The sequence below is a fragment of the Arachis ipaensis genome, chromosome B6 (genome assembly GCF_059453495.1).
Source record: "Arachis ipaensis isolate K30076 ecotype BB chromosome B6, ASM5945349v1, whole genome shotgun sequence".
NCBI lineage: Eukaryota > Viridiplantae > Streptophyta > Magnoliopsida > Fabales > Fabaceae > Arachis > Arachis ipaensis.
In genome coordinates this window covers 32,454,825-32,472,947 of record NC_142441.1, presented here as the reverse complement: position 1 = coordinate 32,472,947, position 18,123 = coordinate 32,454,825, and the positions used below count along the sequence as shown (strand labels likewise).

The following is an 18,123-nucleotide window of genomic DNA, read 5'->3' as shown; positions in this document are numbered from 1 at the left end:
TTTGCATGGGCGTTCAACGCCTATGCTGCTGCCCCCTTGGGCGTTTGAACGCCCAGTCTCTGTTCTTTCCTGGCGTTCAACGCCAAGAGGGATACTTATCTGGGCGTTTGAACGCTCAAAGTCATCTTGTGCAGAGACTTGGTTATCCCCTATGGGCTTTTTGTTCTTATTATGCTGAGGTTGGGTGCTTAAAATTTTCCCACTCCTCAGTTGAATAGCCTGGCATTCTTCTGTTATCTGCTTAGATAACTGTTGCCTTGTTTAGTTCAGCTAGGCTTCTACATTCCTGTTAGAAGCCTGAGTTTCTCGCAAAGCCTCTTGCAAGTCCAGTAGTTGCTGGGCAAGGGCGAGCAGTTGCTGAGTCAATGGGCCATCTTGTTCTGGAGGGTTAGGTTTAGTAGTTACTACCTTAGCCTCTCCTTTTATAGAAGGCTCAGGAGATGAGTACAAATGCCGATTAGTGGCAACTGTCTCAATAAGCTCTTGAGCTTCTCCTATGGTCTTTCTCATGTGTATAGAACCACCAGCAGAGTGGTCTAAAGACATTCTAGCCATGTCTGAAAGTTCATAGTAGAAGATGTCTAATTGTACCCATTCTGAAAATATTTCAATGGGACATTTTCTTAACATCCTTCTATACCTTCCCCATGCATCATAAAGAGATTCACTATCTCCTTGTCTGAAGCCTTGGATGTCCAGCCTCAGCTGGGTCATTTTTCTTGGGGGAAAGTATTGGTTTAAAAACTTGTCTACTAACTGTTTCCAAGTTTTTAAACTGGCTTTAGGCTGGTTATCCAACCACTTTTTTGCTTGGTCCTTTACAAGAAAAGGAAAAAGCAATAATTTGTAGATATCTTGGTCTACTCCCTCACTGTGTACTGTGTCAGCAATCTTTAAGAAATCTGCCAGGAATTCTGTAGGTTCCTCCAGAGGGAGCCCAGAATACCGGCAGTTCTACTGCACTGGAGTAATGAGTTTAGGGTTCACTTCAAAGCTACTTGCTCTGATGTGAGGTATGCTAATACTTCTTTCATAGAAGTCAGTAGAGGGATTTGTATAAGATCCCAAATTTCTTCTGAACTCTTCATTCCCACTTGGGTTCATAATGAAGAAAGGTAGAAGGAAAGGAAGAAGAAATAAGGATAGGGAGATGAATGAGAATTAAAATATTTTTGTTTTTATTTTATTTATTTATTTAAATTGAAATTAAAATTAATTAATTAAAAAGAATTTAATTCAAAAAAGAAGAGAGAAGAGTAGAAGAGTTAGTTAAGAAGTTTTGAAAAAGAAAAGATAGAAGATATGCAATTAATTAAAAAGAGATTTGAATTTAAGATTTGAAATTTGAAATTCGAAAATTGAAATTTTGAAATTTTGAATTTTGAAATTTTGAAAAAGAATTGAAATTTGAAAAGATTTAATTTTGAAAATTGAATTTTGAAATTTTTAAATTTAAATTTTTGAATTTTTAAATTTGAATTTTTAAATTTTAAATAAGATAAGATAAGAATTTTGAAAAAGATATAATTTTTTATTTTGAAAATATTTGATTTTTAAAAATTAAAAGCTAAGATAAGATAAGATAAAAATTTTGAATTGAAATCTGAATTTTTATTTTAAAAATTCGAAAGTTAAGTAAAAATAAAAATAGAAAAGATATTTTTTTTATTTTTGAATTGAATGATGAAAGAGAAAAACAAGTAAAAGACTCAAGACTTAAAAATTTTTAGATCTAATGTCCCTAATTTTCGAAAACTTTTGGAGGGAAACACCAAGGGATACCAAACTTAAAAATTTTAGAAAACCAAAAAGAAATTTTCGAAAAATAAAAGAAAAATAACAAGAAGACACCAAACTTAAAGACTTGACACAAGATTTAAACAAAGAAAATATTTTTGAAAAAAATTTTTAGAAAGAAAGACTCAAAAGAACACAAAAATTTACCAAGAACATAAGCACAAGGCTCTAACAAAAAATAAAGATTGAATAAATAAAAGACAACTATTTCTTGGAAAAGGTTTTTGAAGAAGTTTTAAAATTTTTGGAATTAAAAAAAAAGGAAACAAAAACATGGAAGACTCAATACCAAGAACACAAATTAAACAAAGAAAAGAAAAATATTTTTGAAATTTTTTTTTAATAATTTTCAAAAAGTAGAAAAGAAGAAAACAAAAATTAAAAGACTCAAACAAAATCAAAGATCAAACAAGGAAAAGAAAATATTTTTGAAAAACTTTTTAATGATTTTCGAAAATTAGAGAAGAAGAAAATAAAGATAAATGACTCAAATAAAAAATAAAAATTACCTGATCTAGGGAGCAAGACAATCCGTTAGTTTCTCCAAACTCAAACAATCCCCAACAACGGTGCCAAAAACTTGGTGCCCGAATCCCCATACTTTTGTACAGCTGTACCAGCAAGTGCACTGGGTCGTGCAAGTAATACCTGAGCAAGTCTGGGTCGATCCTACGAGGATTGTTGGCTTGAAGCAAGCTATGGTTATCCTACAGGTCTTAGTCAGGCAGATGAAAGAGTAGGAGATGTTGGTATGTTATTTTTAATGGCATAAAAAGGAATGAATGAAAGTAATAATTAGAACTCAGAAGTCGTGTAAACTGTGAAAAGAGGGATACGAATGAGGTAAAGGATTGGAGTTGCTTAGTCTTTCTGAATTAATTCTGGTATCACTATTTCCTTTGCTTGTGAGTGATTGCTTCAATGGCAGGCTGTATGTGATTGACACTGGTTTGAGCAGCTGCCAATACTCCTCCAGATCTAAACCCCAGGTTTAGTGCGGATCCATTCTGATTGAGGGTGAAGCTCGTACAGTTCATTCTCTTTAATGATCCTACTCAAAACGCTACAGACAAGGTCAGATCTTCCGAATCAGAGAATGCTGCAACTTGGGTTCTAGCCTCTACCACAGAGACCCTAATCTCCCCATAAATCGGCTGAACTGATGTCTCGAGAAGTCCCAAACGAAGTCGTGGATTAGTCGTCTGAGAGACGTATATTCAAGTTGGTGGTTCATCATTGTCCGATGAAAGACACATCCTGAACCCATGTAGAACGAGATAAACTTATGCCAGTTCAACGCATTCATATTGATGAAGAACGAATATACATCTTAGAATTAATCAAACATGGATCGAAGAGAAACAGTAATACTTTTATTAATTCATAGGACTCAGCAGGGCTCCTTACCTCAATCTAGGAGGTTTAGAAACTCATGCTGATGGTAAAATGTGTATGATGGTAAATGTGATGTAAAGCTGTCAAAAGGTGTTCGAATAACATGAATAAAATCCCTTAAATACTAAACAATGACTATTAGTAAGGGTAAAACAGTATTTTCAATGCTAAAATCCACTTCCGAGGCCCATTTGGTGAGAGTTTGGGATGAGCTTTGATGAGATCCATGTGCTATGACATCTTTTGGACGTGAAACGCCAGTCAGGGGATCCTCTTTAGGAGTTTGGACGCTAGGCTCTGCTCCTTGGGCGCTGGACGCCAGAAAGGGGGCAGGAAGCTGGCGTTAGACGCCAGTTTTGGGCCTTCTATTTCGAAACAAAGTATGAACTATTATACATTGCTAGAAAGCTCTGGAAATCAGCTTTCCATAGCCGTTATGAACACTCTATTTGGACTTCTATAGCTCCAAAAAATCTCTTCCGAGTGCAAGCAGGTCAGATCTAGACAATATCTGCAGTGCTTTCTCTGTCTCTGGATCAGACTTTTGCTTCAGCTCCTCAATTTCAGCAAGAAAATACCTGAAATGGTACAAAAACACAAAAAATCAAAGTGGAATCCAAAAATGTAAATTTAACACTAAAACCTATAAAAACTTAATAAAAACTGAATAAAATATATTAAAAATTATATGAAAACTATGCCAAAAAGCGTATAAAATATCCACTCATCATTTGCAAAACCTTCTTTTATTCTCTTAGTTGTTGCTCTTGTAATTGGACCAATTGGCATATGACAGTTTTCAGTTTGTTCCAGAGGGTTCGTATCATTCCCTCCCTCCTGAAAAAGATTCATCCTCAAATCTGCATCCAAATCAAAAGGAGATAGGTCAGAGACATTAAAAGTAGCTGATACATTATACTCACCTGGAAGGTCAATCTTGTAAGCGTTGTTATTGATCCTTTCGAGCACCTGAAATGGACCATCACCCTTAGGGTCTAACTTGGATTTTCTTTGAGTAGGAAACCTTTCCTTTCTCAAATGAACCCACACCCAATCACTAGGTTCAAAGACAAGTTGTCTTCGACCTTTATTCATGCTTTGAGCTGTCAACTTATTTTTCTTTTCAAGCAACTCACGTGCTTTCAAGTGCATTGCTTTAACCTTTTTAACTTTACCTTCTGCATCCAAACTAACAATATCACTCAAAGGCAAAGGTTATAAGTCCAAAATAGTTAACAGATTAAAACCATACACAAGTTCAAAAGGAGAAAAACTAGTAGAAGAATGAATTGTTCTATTATAAGAAAATTCAGTAAAAGGTAAACAATCTTCCCAAGTTTTCAAATTCTTATCAACAACAGCACGTAATAAGGTCCCTAATGTTTTATTTACTACTTCAGTTTGACCATCAGTCTGAGGATGACAAGTAGTAGAGTATAATAATTTTGTGCCTAATTTACCCTATAAAACTTTTCAAAAATGACTCAAAAATTTTACGTCACGATTAGAAACAATAGTTTGGGGAACACCATGCATGCGCACAACCTCTCTAAAGAACAGATCAGCAATATTTGTTGCATCATCAGTTTTATGGCATGCAATAAAATGAGCCATTTTACTAAATCTGTCTACCACAACAAAAATTCTATCTCTACCTTTTTTAGTTTGAGGCAAACCAAGAACAAAATTCATAGAAATATCAACCCACAGATGTATTAGAACAGGTAAAGGGGCATATAAACCATGTGGTAAAGACTTAGATTTAGCCTGTTTACATGCAATACACTTAGCACAAAATTTTTCAACATCTCTACGCATGCGTGGCTGGTAAAAATATTCAGATAACACATCAAATGTCTTATGCACACCAAAATGACCCACCAAACCCCCATTATATGATTCAAGAACAAGTAAATCTCTCATAGAACAAGCAGGCACACAAATTCTATTACCACGAAACAGAAAACCTTCATGTCTATAAAATTTGTTAAATGCACTATGTTCACAAAAGGCATAAATAGTAGAAAAGTCAGAATCAGTGGCATACAACTCCTTTAAAAACTCAAATCCTAACAACTTAGAAGTAAGTGTAGTAATTAAACCATACCTCCAAGACAAAGCATCAGCAACGACATTCTCTTTACCTTGTTTAAAGGCAATCACATATGAAAATGTTTCAATAAATTCCACCCATTTAGCATGTCTTTTATCAAGCTTACCTTATCCTTTTAAGTGCTTTAAAGATTCATGATCCGTGTGAATCACAAACTCCTTAGGTAAGAGGTAGTGTTGCCAAACCTCCAAATCCCGAACCAAAGCATATAATTCTTTGTCATATGTTGAATATTTACGTTGAGCTAAATTCAACCTTTCACTGAAGAAGGAAATGGCTCATTTTTCCTGCATAAAAACAGCACCTATACCAATCGCAGAAGCATCACATTCAATCTCAAAGGTGTTATCAAAGTTAGGTAAAACAAGAATAGGAGCAGAACACAAACAGTCTTTTAGGGTATGAAATGCAATTTGTTGTTCCTTTTCCCATTTAAATCCAACATCTTTTTTTATAACCTCTGTGAGAGGCGCAGCAACGGTAGAAAATTCTTTTACAAATCTCCTGTAAAACCCAGCTAACCCATGAAAACTTCTTATCTTAGAAGCATTCTTAGGCGTTGGCCATTCACGAATAGCCTTTACCTTTACCTTTTCCTCATCAACCTCAATTTCACTCGCACTCACAACAAAACCAAGAAATATAACTTGATCAATACAAAAAGTGCACTTTTTAAGATTGGTATATAATTTTTCTTTTTGAAGCACTTCCAAAACAGCTAAAACATGTGACAACTGGTCATCCAAACAAGTGCTATAAATGAGAATATCATCGAAATAAACAACAACAAATTTACCCAAAAATTCTTGCAAAACATGGTTCATTAGACGCATAAATGTACTAGGTGCATTAGTTAGCCCAAAAGGCATTACTAACCACTCATATAACCCATGTTTTGTTTTAAATGCAATCTTCCATTCATCCCCTGATTTCATTCTAATTTGATGATATCCACTTTTCAAATCAATTTCAGTGAATATGCATGCACCATATAACTCATCAAGCATGTCATCTAACCTAGGGATAGGATAACAATACTTTACCGTAATCTTATTGACTGCACAACAATCCACACACATTTGCCAAGTACCATCCTTCTTTGGAACCAACAAAACTGGTACAGCACATGGACTCATACTCTCCCTGATGTGACCTTTGGCTAATAACTCCTCCACTTGCCTTTGAAGCTCATTTGTCTCTTCAGGGTTACTCCTATAGGCTGGTCTATTAGAAATGCTAGCACAAGGAATAAAATTAATTTGGTGCTCAATCCATCGTAATGGGGGCAAACCACGTGGCACGTCAGTAGGAAAGACATCGGTAAATTCCTACAACAAAGAGACAAAGCTATTTGGCAAATTTGGGTTAAGGTCAGTGTCAGAAAATAAAGTATCCATAAATCAAACCATAAACAAAGCTTTCTTGCCTATTAAAGCACTCTTTAAATCTCTCTCTTTTGTAAAGAAACACAATTTTCTCTCAACTTTCTCAATTTTCTCGGTATTTGCACTACTCTCATGACATGTTCTTTTTTCTTTCTTTTCACTCATCTTTGGGCCTTTTGCTATATTTTTTTCTCTCATAGCCTCTTTCCTTTCAGATTTTTCTATGATCTTACATCCCATGTTCCCTTTGGCATCCTGTTGAAGCTTCAACTGGTCAAGGTAAACCTCCTTAGGTGATAAAAGGAGCAAGAGTGATCTTACGACCATTAAAATCAAAGGAGAACCGATTCGTGTGACCATCATGAAATGCTCGACGGTCGAACTGCCAAGGCCTCCCCAATAATAAATGACAAGCTTGCATTGGCACCACATTACACAATGTCTCATCAACATACTTTCCAACAGAGAATGCAATTGTCACCTGCTTGTCAACCTTGATCTCTCCACTGTCATTCAACCACTGCAACGTAAATGGTTTAAGATGTTGAACACATGTCAAACCCAATTTCTCCACCATAAGTATACTAGCCACATTAGTCCAACTTTTGCCATCAATAATCAGATTATACACCTTCCCACCCATCAAGCATCTAGTATGAAAAAGATTTTGGCATTGCTCTAGGCTATCTTCTTTCACCTGTAAATTCAAAGCATATCTAACAACAAGAGATTCACCATGGACTGCATACTCAACATCACCATCAAAACAATCCTCCAAATGTGGCATACTATTATGATCAGAATCATCACCATGATCAGAATCAGACACAATATCATCTCCTCTAATAACCATCAATCTCCTGTTTGGACAATCACTAGCATAATAACCCATACTATGACACTTGAAGCATTTAATATCTCGATGCCTAGAAGTAGTAGAAGAAGAGTTAGAATTACCTTTCTTCTTTGTACTATCAAACAACTCATTGGGTGCAGCATCCTTAGTCTTTGTGGTGTCTGCACTACAAGACTCCCATTTTGGATTAGCATGAGACAATCCTCTTGGTGCTCTTCTTTGTTTTTGCCTCCCCACCTTCATTTCTATATTGACTAAATCCTCCATCTCCACATAATGATGTAACTCCACCACATCAGCAATCACTCTATTCAAACCACCTACAAATAATGCCATAGTAACTTTAGCGTCCTCTTCTATGTTGGCAGTGATCATAAGCATCTCCATTTCCTTATGGTAGTCTTCAACAGACTTGGAGCCTTGAGTCAACCGATGTAACTTCTGATGCACTTCCCTATAGTAGTATGAAGGCACAAATATTTTCTTCATAAGGCACTTCATAAGATCCCAAGTCTCTATAGGGTGATCATCATTTTGCCGTCTTGTCTTTACTAGTTCATCCCACTAAAGCAAGGCATAGTCAGAGAATGCAATGGCTGCCAAATGAACCTTCTTTGCCTCAGAGTAATTATGACAAGCAAAAATTCTTTTCAGCTTACATTTCCACACCAAATAAACTTCAAGATCATTTCTCCCTTTGAATAGTGGTATTTGTATCTTGATGGCATTGATATTACTATCTAGACTTTTATGTTGAGGTGTTATAACCTCATCAGAGTCATCATCAGAAGGCACATGATTCGGATGCCGATTCCGAAAAGGTCCTTGTTTAGTATTCTTGGACAATGTCTGTGTCGCCTCTTGCCTCCATGCTTCCAATTCAGTCAAGCGATTAGTTAAGCGTTGAATGACCCTTTGCATCAACTCCATGTCAACTAAAGTATCTTCGGAATGAGCCGCCATAACAATGAACCTGTAACAAAATTGTTATAGAAAGACCTCACAATCACTCTCTCATGTGTTTCACTCAAAGGTGGACACTCGTGTTTATTCTCAAAATTGGCTTTTACCCTCTGTTGAACTCACCACTCTTGCCTTTTACCACTCTTGAATCTTTTTAACTGTTGTACTTTAGAAATCAAATAAAATAAGAATGATAGAGACAATCCAACACCACAATAAGAAAAAAAGACTGAAAAAAAGGACTAGACATAGAATACAAAGAGATAATAATAATCATCGAAAGTTTTGTTTTTCAGTTTTTTTTATACGATAATACAACTTATTTTTTTTAATTATGAGGACACACAAGAAGACGAATATAGATTAATAAAAATTAATCTAATACCTGAAATCTGATATCAAATGATAAAGGAATAAAAGATAAACAGAAAGATAGGGATTCAAACTGAATAAAAAAAGATACATTGAAATTGAAATAGAAATAAAAAGGATAGATTGAAATTGAGTACAAAGAGAATCACTCTACTTTCTACCCAATTTCTTGACGCAACAAGAAAGGGACTCCTCAACCTAACTTGTCAACGCCATAGTTTGGGAATTGAATCGAAGGGACTCCTCAACCTTCTATTCAATTCCCCGATGTAATAAGAGAAGGACTCCTCAACCTCAATTGTCCACACTATGGTTTCATCACGAAACCAAAAAAAGGTTTTCAAACCTCTAAATAATTCTATACTACGACTATAATAGCTAAGGAGGTATTTATAACCTCTTATTAGGTTAAAACAAAGAAAACCCTAAAGCCCATAAACATAAGGCCCAATCTAGTAATTAAATAAACAAAATCAAAATACATTAAATTAAAACATTCTAAAAATGTAAACTAATATCTTCTAAATAATACTTGAACTCTTCATATCATGAATATTTGAAGCACATATCAAGAGCACCCTACAATACTTAGATAGAATTGAAGAGCTCGTTGAGAGCGATGCATGGCTGCAAACGGCTCGTCAATCCAAGCACCGGAGAGAAAGTTATGGTGATTTGAAGTTGGATTTGAATAGTGCTCAAGGGTTTCTTCCCTTCTCTTCACTTCTAACCGAGATCTCTCTCTCATTTTGATGAGAATGAGCTGAATTGGGTGTGATGTGGGGTATTTATATTGTGGGCTTGGGCTACTTGGGCCCGGTTCACTCGGTTTAGTCTGTTGGTCGTCCAATTTTGGGCCAAAACCTTTAAGATTAGAGTTTAAATTCACATTTTAAATAATTTTACTTTTCCAAACTAACTTTTATTTTCTTACCCTCTTTAGTCACAATTAATTTTCTCAGATACAGTACCGGGCATACTTAAGCCGATACTGCCAGCTAAAATGCCTCTTTGCGCTTTTACGCTAAAAACTATGTTTTCCGGCTCAGAAAAATCCACTGAGTCCAATTTTAATATTTAAATTATCAAATTTTGATTGTTAAATTTTCTAACCATATTCATTCATATTTAATTTATTATTTATTTAATTTTCGTTTATTCGAGATTTTACATTTTGTTTCTGATAACATTGTCTTTGTGCTTTTTATGAAAAATAGTCTCTTCAAAAATATGACTTCTTGTAACTATTTATAGAGATTTTCTTAAAAATTCACTTGCTGTCATTGTAGTAATGTTTTGGTTGTTCTGTAGTAGTAGCTTTCTTTGTTTATCATTTTTGAAGATCACCCATTTGTTGTGGACTTTGTTGTTGTTGCAAAATTTGTAAATTCTGAGGTTTCATTGTTGGTTTTGAATTTCGAGCTGGGTTAGACTGGGTTGATAGTTTTGTTTTAACAGCCATTTCCGTAGTTGATAAGGAATATTTAAAAAAAGTTCTAACTCCAATATAGGATCTGTAGAAATCAGGAGCACGAGGACAAGTATACTTTAGAGGCCTCTGACCCCAATAAAGAATTTGATATTCCTGCTATAATAAGTCGCAAGAACATTTCTTGTTTATGTATGAATGCCTTTTCACTAGGCTAGAAGTCTCCATTCTCTTTACCGACTTTGAAATGGAAGTCTTTCTAGCTTCAAAGGTTGCTCCTTGCAAACTTGGTAACTTTACTTTGTTTCTGGTGGTTAGTTTTCTTTCATTTTCTTTTCTTTCTTTTATTTTGTTTTTCTTCTTCTTCTTTTTTATGCATCATGTTTCTTTTTCTATTTTCTTTGTTCTTTTTAGTGCTTATAACTTGTACTTGTTCTTTGCCAATCTACTGATGTAAAGGGAGTGGTTATTAATGAAAAAAATTTGAATAACAAGGAAGTGCAATTAAAATGTGGTGGTTATTAGTAGTATTATTATATTCCATGAACCGAAAGTATTTGAATGGATCTTGAGGAAGAGGGAGATAGAATCTCCAAAAACAAGGTTTTGGAGTCATACTATAAGATTTTGACGTCTAATTCCTCGAAGCAGTTATAAAAAAGGGTATGGAAAGATAAAAAAAAATCTAAAGCTACAAGGCTCTAAGCACTAATGACTAGAGTCCAGTTATGTGCCTGTGATGCCTATTGTTTTAAGGAGAGACTTGGACAAGTAAATTCGAGGGGTGCCTCATCACCTGATAACTTGGGTCAACTGGTTCAGGATTGTTGATTCAAAGCCCACATTAAAAAGTTGCCTTAAAACAAAGTTTTTAGTGTCCAAAGAGGCTCTCAGTATCTATGTCTGGATGAATAAATTCCTAATTATATGCTTGTTGTGTGACTGTGTCAAGGAGAAGCTTGGGTAATTAGATTCGATGGGTGCTTTATCACCCGGTAACTTGGGCCAACTAGCCCGAAATTATTGATTGAAGACCCACTAAGAGTTGCCTTGAGATAAAGCCCATAGAGTTAAGAACTTCAAATATCTTTCCTCAGTTAAATTGCTAAGTAAACTGCTTCAAGAATCATACAATTTTAAAAGGAGTCTCATAATACAATCCAAAATTCAGTTCTTAAAGATTCTTGATTTCTAAGTATGCAAGGCTCAATAAGATGAAAGAAGTCCGTTTATAATCAGAGAGATAGTTGTGAACCCCACTTTTATTTGGACTTGAATTTATAAACTCTCCAACTCTTTTCATTAAGATAAAATCTATTTACTATTCTTTTTGCTCGAGGACAAGCAAAGTTTTAATTTTGGTGTTGTGATGCCTAGACATTTTTAGTTGTTTTTAGGTTTCTTTTTAATTATTTTTCTTAGAACTAAATCAAAGTTCTTATAATTTTAGCGAAGTTTTGATGACTAATCATATATTTAGAGTTGTTTAAAAAGACTGTGTTTTTAGGCCATGTTTAAACAAGTCAGGATGAAATTTATAAAGAATACCAAGTACACTTCAAGAGAAACTGGCGCCAGGCTTCAAGAGGTCAAGCCCAGAGCCCAATCTCCATGATGGGTGCCCAAAATCTCAAGCCCAGTGCTCAGGACAGGCAACCGACTCCCCTGCTTCAATCTAGGCGCCCAATCTCCAAGCCCATCTCTAAGGTACTAGCGCCCAGTACCCTTACGTTCAAGTTGGACGCCTAACCACCAAGCCCAATGCCAAGACCTGGCGCCCAGTGCCCCTATACCCAAGTTGGGTGTCCAAGTCAAGCCTAACATCCAAATCCGGAGCCCAGCGCCAAGTCCAACTTTAACTCCCAGGAAGCTCTAAAATCAACCCAAGATTCAAGATTTAAATGATTAGTTGGCATTAACTTCTTCTAAGAAGATGAGATTTGGTTGTTAGAATTTAATTTAGGATAAATTTGAATTATTGTTTTCCATTTAAATAAATAGTTATCTTATCCTTCGGATGTATAGAAGAAAAGATTAGTCCTTGAATTTCAAATAGTTAAGAAGTTCGATTATAAATAAGTGAATAAAGTTCACATCTAGAGATTGGAGAGTCTATGGATTAAGAAACTCTATAGTTTTAGGTTGTTTTCTTTTCTACCATGAGTAATTAAATCTCCTCTTATTAAAGATTAGGAGCTTTGTTTGATTTTATGGATTAGTATTTCAAGTGTTTTATTTATTTTGATTCATGTTTTTCTACTTTTTTAAAATTGAGTTTCGTTCTTCATCTTTAAAGGTTAGAAGTATTGGAAAATATTCTAATTTTATCTTGGATTCTGTTATTACTTTGGGGAATTTAATGTCAGAATTAGTTTGAAACTCTTTTTCATGATTTTCAATTGGACTAGGAATAGTATTTTGAAAGTTGTGTGGCTTTAAATTGAAACCGTTCTTAACCTCTTCTCTTAATTAGTTGACCAAGAAATTGGCAATTAATTTAGTTAAGAGAAATTTGATTGCCAAGGAATCAGAATTTAATTATAAGTAATTTGCTGTGAAAAGCTTTTTGCATGAGTCAAAATAGAAAAATACAAGTATTGCTTTTTCTAAGAATTAAACACCTCTGGAGCCTTTAATATCCCTATTATTGATTACTTCTCCAAAGTTTATAAGCCTTCTCTCATCCACAATCAACTATCTTTTTTACTGTTCTTTGCTCTACTTCAAGATTCACAATCCTCTTACCAAGATTTGATCGATCTAATTAGAGATTCAATTAGACATTGCTTAATTCAATCCATTAATCCTCACGGGAATGATATCCACTCATTGTGGTATTACTTGGAACAATTTGGTACACTTGCCAATATTCGAGCATATTAGTTCTTTCTCATCATATTTTTGGAGCCGTTACCAGAAATTAATTGAGATTGACAACATACGTCCGGTTAAATCACTAACTTAGATCTTGTTTAATTTTATTTGATTTTCTTTTCTTTATTCTATTCAATTCTTCTTTTCTTCTTTATTCTTCTTTATTCCATACGGTGTATTTGATTTTTCTTTATTTGTGTATGTAAGAAACAATCGAATCGAATGCCATGGATGTAATTCTCGCATTCAATAAACTCCTAATTCAGAAAATTTCTTTACTCACAACATAAATGGAGCAATTTCAAGCTTCACAAGTTACTACATGTAATTTGTGTTGAGGAGCACACAAGAAAGAAAGGTAACTTGATAGAAGCATGAAAGGTGACTTGATTGATGAATTGATTCAAGAAGCTCATAGTAAAAGGACCATAAAGAATGCTCCACAACACTCAAATGGTGACAAGAAAGAGAAACTAGCAGACACTTGTTCAATAGAAAGGACACTCTCGAATAACACCAAGGAGAAAGAGGGACCACCAAAGTTAGATTTAAAACCTCTACCAACCCTCAAATATGCATTCTTTGGTGACAAGGACACCTACCCGGTGATAATAAATGCTTTACTGAATAAAGAGGAAGAAGAGGCACTGTTGCAAATATTAAGAGAATATAAGACTACTATAGGGTGGACAATCAGCGATCTGAAGGGAATAAGCCCCACCATGTACATGCACAAGATATTACTTGAAGAAGATTCTAAACCTGTGGTGCAAGCACATCAATCCAACAATGAAGGAGGTTGTTAAAAAATAGTTAATGAAGTTATGAGATGCGAAAATCATATATAACATCTCTAACAACCCATGGGTAAGTCTGGTACAAGTGGTTCCAAAGAAGGGAGGGATCACGTTAATCTCTAATGAAAAAAATGAATTGATCCCTATGAGAACGGTCACCGGTAGAAAAATGTGTATTAACCACCAGAGACTTAACATGGCAACAAGGAAGAGCCACTTCTCTCTCCCATTCATTGATCAAATGTTGGAGAAGCTTGCTGACCATATATTTTATTACTTTCTTGATGGGTATTTGGGATACAACCAAATTGTGATTGACCCCCTTGATCAAGAAAAGACCGCATTCACATGCCCTTATGGAGTTGTTGCCTATCGGAGAATGCCCTTCGGGTTGTGTAACGCACCCGCCACTTTTCAAAGGTGTATGCTTTTCATCTTTCTGATATGGTAGAAAAATTCATACAAGTGTTTATGGATAATTTTTTTGTATTTGGTGACACATTTAACACTTGCTTGCACCACTTGTCCGTAGTTTTAAAAAGGTGCCAGGAAACAAACATAGTTTTAAACTAGAAAAACTACCATTTTATGGTCACAGAAGAAATTGTTCTTGGACACCAAATCTCAATTAAGGGCATAGAGGTTGATAAAGTTAAAGTGGAGGTAATTGAAAAATTACCCCTACCAATGAATGTGAAAGCAATTCGAAATTTTTTGGGACATGCTAGTTTTTATAGGAGATTTGTAAAAGATTTTTCAAAAATTGTAAAACTACTGAGTAGTTTATTAATCAAAGAAGCTTCATTTGTTTTCAATAGAGAATTCCTATATGCCTTTGAAACTTTGTACGCCAAACTTGTGTGTGCATCAATAATTGCCCCACCTGATTGGTCTATACCATTTGAATTAATGTGCGATGCTAGTGACTATGCCATAGGTGCAATCTTGGGGCAAAGAAAAAACAAGTTGTTACATGTAATTTATTATGCAAGTCGTATTTTAAACGATACACAAAAAAATTACACAACAACTGAGAAAGAGTTGTTAGCCATAGTATTTGCTTTTGATAAATTTAGATCTTATTTAATTGTTCAAAAGTAATAGTCTACACTAATCATTATGCTCTTAAGTATCTTTTGTCTAAATAGGATGCCAAATCAAGATTGATAAGATGGGTGTTGTTGTTTCAAGAATTCAATGTTGAAGTCTAAGATAAGAAGGGCACAGAGAATCCTGTGGTAGACCACTTATCTAGAATTCATTCTCAAGAAACTCAAGCACTGCAAATACCCCCCAAAGAAGAATTCCCAGATGAACAACTCTTAGCCATTAGAGTTATGCCATGATTTGCTAACATGGCTAACTATAAGGCTGGGAGAATCATCTCTAAGAAATTTAATTGGAATCAAAGAAGAAAGCTAATTCATGACTCCTGCTACTTTATATGGAATGACCCATATCTCTTCAAAAGATGTTCTGACAATACCATATGGAGGTGCATTCCCGAAGAAGAGATCCAAGGTGTACTATGGCACTGTCACAGTTCAGACTATGGTGGCCACTTTAGTGGGGAAAGGACAGCGGGTAAAGTACTTCAAAGTGGCCTCTATTGGCCCACTCTTTTCAAGGATGTCCGATCCTTTTTTGAAAAATGCAATAGATACCAGAGGTTCGGAAACCTATCTCGAAGACATGAGATGCCACAAAATTTTATACTTGAAGTGGCATTATTTGATGTATGGAAAGTTGATTTCATGGGACTTTTTTCTTCCTCAAACTCAAACCTCTACATATTAGTGGTTGTTGACTATGTATCCAAGGGGGTGGAATTCATTTTCTCACTCACTAATGATGCTAAGGTTATGATTGGCTTTTTTAAAAAGAAAATTTTTAACAGATTTTGGGCTCCAAGAACACTAATTAGTGATGGAGGAACCCACTTCTGTAATAAACAACTTGAAATTCTTCTTAAAAAATATGGGGTAAAACATAAGGTGGTAACTCCATATCATCCGCAAACCAGCGGACAAGTGGAAGTAACCAATAGAGAACTGAAAAAAATCATGGAAAAGATGATCAATGCCTCTAGAAAGGATTGGTCCAGAAAAATTGGAGATGTCCTTTGGGCTTACCAAATAGTTTTCAAAATCCCAATTGGAATGTCACCATACCAACTGGTTTATAGCAAAGCATGTCATTTGTAAGACCCCGAATTTTGAAGAGTTTTAATAAATTATTTATGATTTATTATATTTACTTGAGATTATATTTTTGAGATTTTGTATATAAATCGAGCAAATTCTTATTTATAATTTAAAGTTTTATAATTTAAAAATAATGAGTATTTTATATGCCTTAATTTTAATATTTAGATTTTTTTACCTTATTTTATAAATAAAGGAGAATTAATTTATTTATCTCTAATTTTTATTAAATTAGAATTTAACTGAAAATAATTTACAAATTTGTAATTGAAAGGTAATTTAAAGATGAATATTTTATATTTAATTTGGTTTTTTATTATTATTCTATCTTTTTATTTATTTTATAAGATTACACTACTACCCTTATTTTTAATAAAAATGCCTAAACTAACCCACACTACCCGTAACCCTAATTACACTCAAACACATCTCCCCTTATTCCCAAAAACCTTAGTTGCTACCCTCCTCCTTCAGCAAACTCAACACACACACACAACAGTAGCAGGAAAACAAAAATGAAAGAAGAAAGAAAGAAGAAAGGGAAGGGGACCGAGGAAGGAAGGAGAGGGGGGAGAAGGGAAGGTGGCATGGTAGGTGTCACTGTCACTGTCGCCGCCACTGCTGACAGAGACGAGAGGAGATCCGAGAAAGAGAAAGCGAGTGCCAGTGGAGGAGGGAGACCGCTGCCATAGCCGCCGCCGTTCGTGTTGCCACCATGTTATGTCGCTGTCGAGAGCAGAGCCGCGAGGAGAGAGGGCTCGCGAGTGAGAGAGGGTCGCGGGCCTGGAGCCGCCGCGCCTTCGTCGCTATTCCTTGCCATTTATGTCACTGCCTTTGGTGCTTTGCTGTCACCACCGCTGCTGCTGGGAGCTACACCACCGTGGCCGAACCTCTACCGCCGAGAAACGCCACTGCCGCAGTTGAGATCCACCGCCGGTAAGGGTTTTGAGTTTAGTTTACATTCTTTTGAGATTCCGAAAACTTTATCGTCACTGCATGTTGTTATAGTTACTGTCACCAAAAGCTCTGGTCGCCGCTGCTGCATGAGGTGGCTGTTGGGACTGCCGCCAAACCGGTTTAGAGACCACTGTTGTTTTGTTTTCTTTATTACAATAAGTATTTCTATTTCAAAAATCTCATGTTAGTGTTCTGTTACGTGTTATTAAGGTTTTCGTGATATTAATGTTTTTGGACTAATAACCGAGGTTGCATGTTGTGATTTAAAGCTGTTTATGCTGTTGCAAAAGTGTGCGAAGCTGTGAATTGAAGCTGCCATTGAATTCGGGTCGAGAGGAAAGGAACATTTTTGACAGTTTGGGTTATGGGTTCGACTTGTCGAGGTAGGGGTTTTTCAAAAAACTCAATTTTATAATTTGAAATTGTTATAAATGGATATTGATGTGAGAAATGCACTTTTTAGTGATTGCATAATTCTTATGTTTTGTCTGGCTATTTTGGATGAATATGAATGTTTGTTTGATTGGATTATTGTTTGGTTTTGTTAAATGGACGATTGCTGAATTATTTCTTTAAAGTTTTGAAAATAAGTTTAATCTGTTGAAAATGATTTGAGTTTGAATAAGTTTCCTTGAAAAATAAAAATGATATGAATTTTTGGAATCAGCTTGATTTTGAACTGATTTGGTTTTGAACCCGTTGGAAAGGGTTGCGAAATGGTTTGGTTGGGACCCAAAAAGGGTGACAAAGTCCAAGTTTTAGGGGAGATACTGCCAAAATTTTATTATGAAATTTAAGACTGTTTAAAATGGTATATAGAAAGAGATTGGATTTGAGAGATTCTATTATTTAATTCTTGATTTATTAAGAAATAGGTATGTTTTGAGTTTAATCTATTTAAGAAAAGTATATGTTTTAAGGTTGATTTAAATATGAAAAGGCCTATGTTTTGGAGTTTGATCAAAGAAGTACCTTTGGAGG

The 18,123-nt window shown here is 35.2% G+C and overlaps 1 pseudogene; it reads right to left on the bottom strand.

Moving 5' to 3' along the window:
- Positions 1–270: 270 nt before the first annotated feature.
- Positions 271–8,509, bottom strand: LOC107646836 (uncharacterized; annotated as a pseudogene).
- Between the last annotated feature and the right edge of the window lie 9,614 nt (positions 8,510–18,123).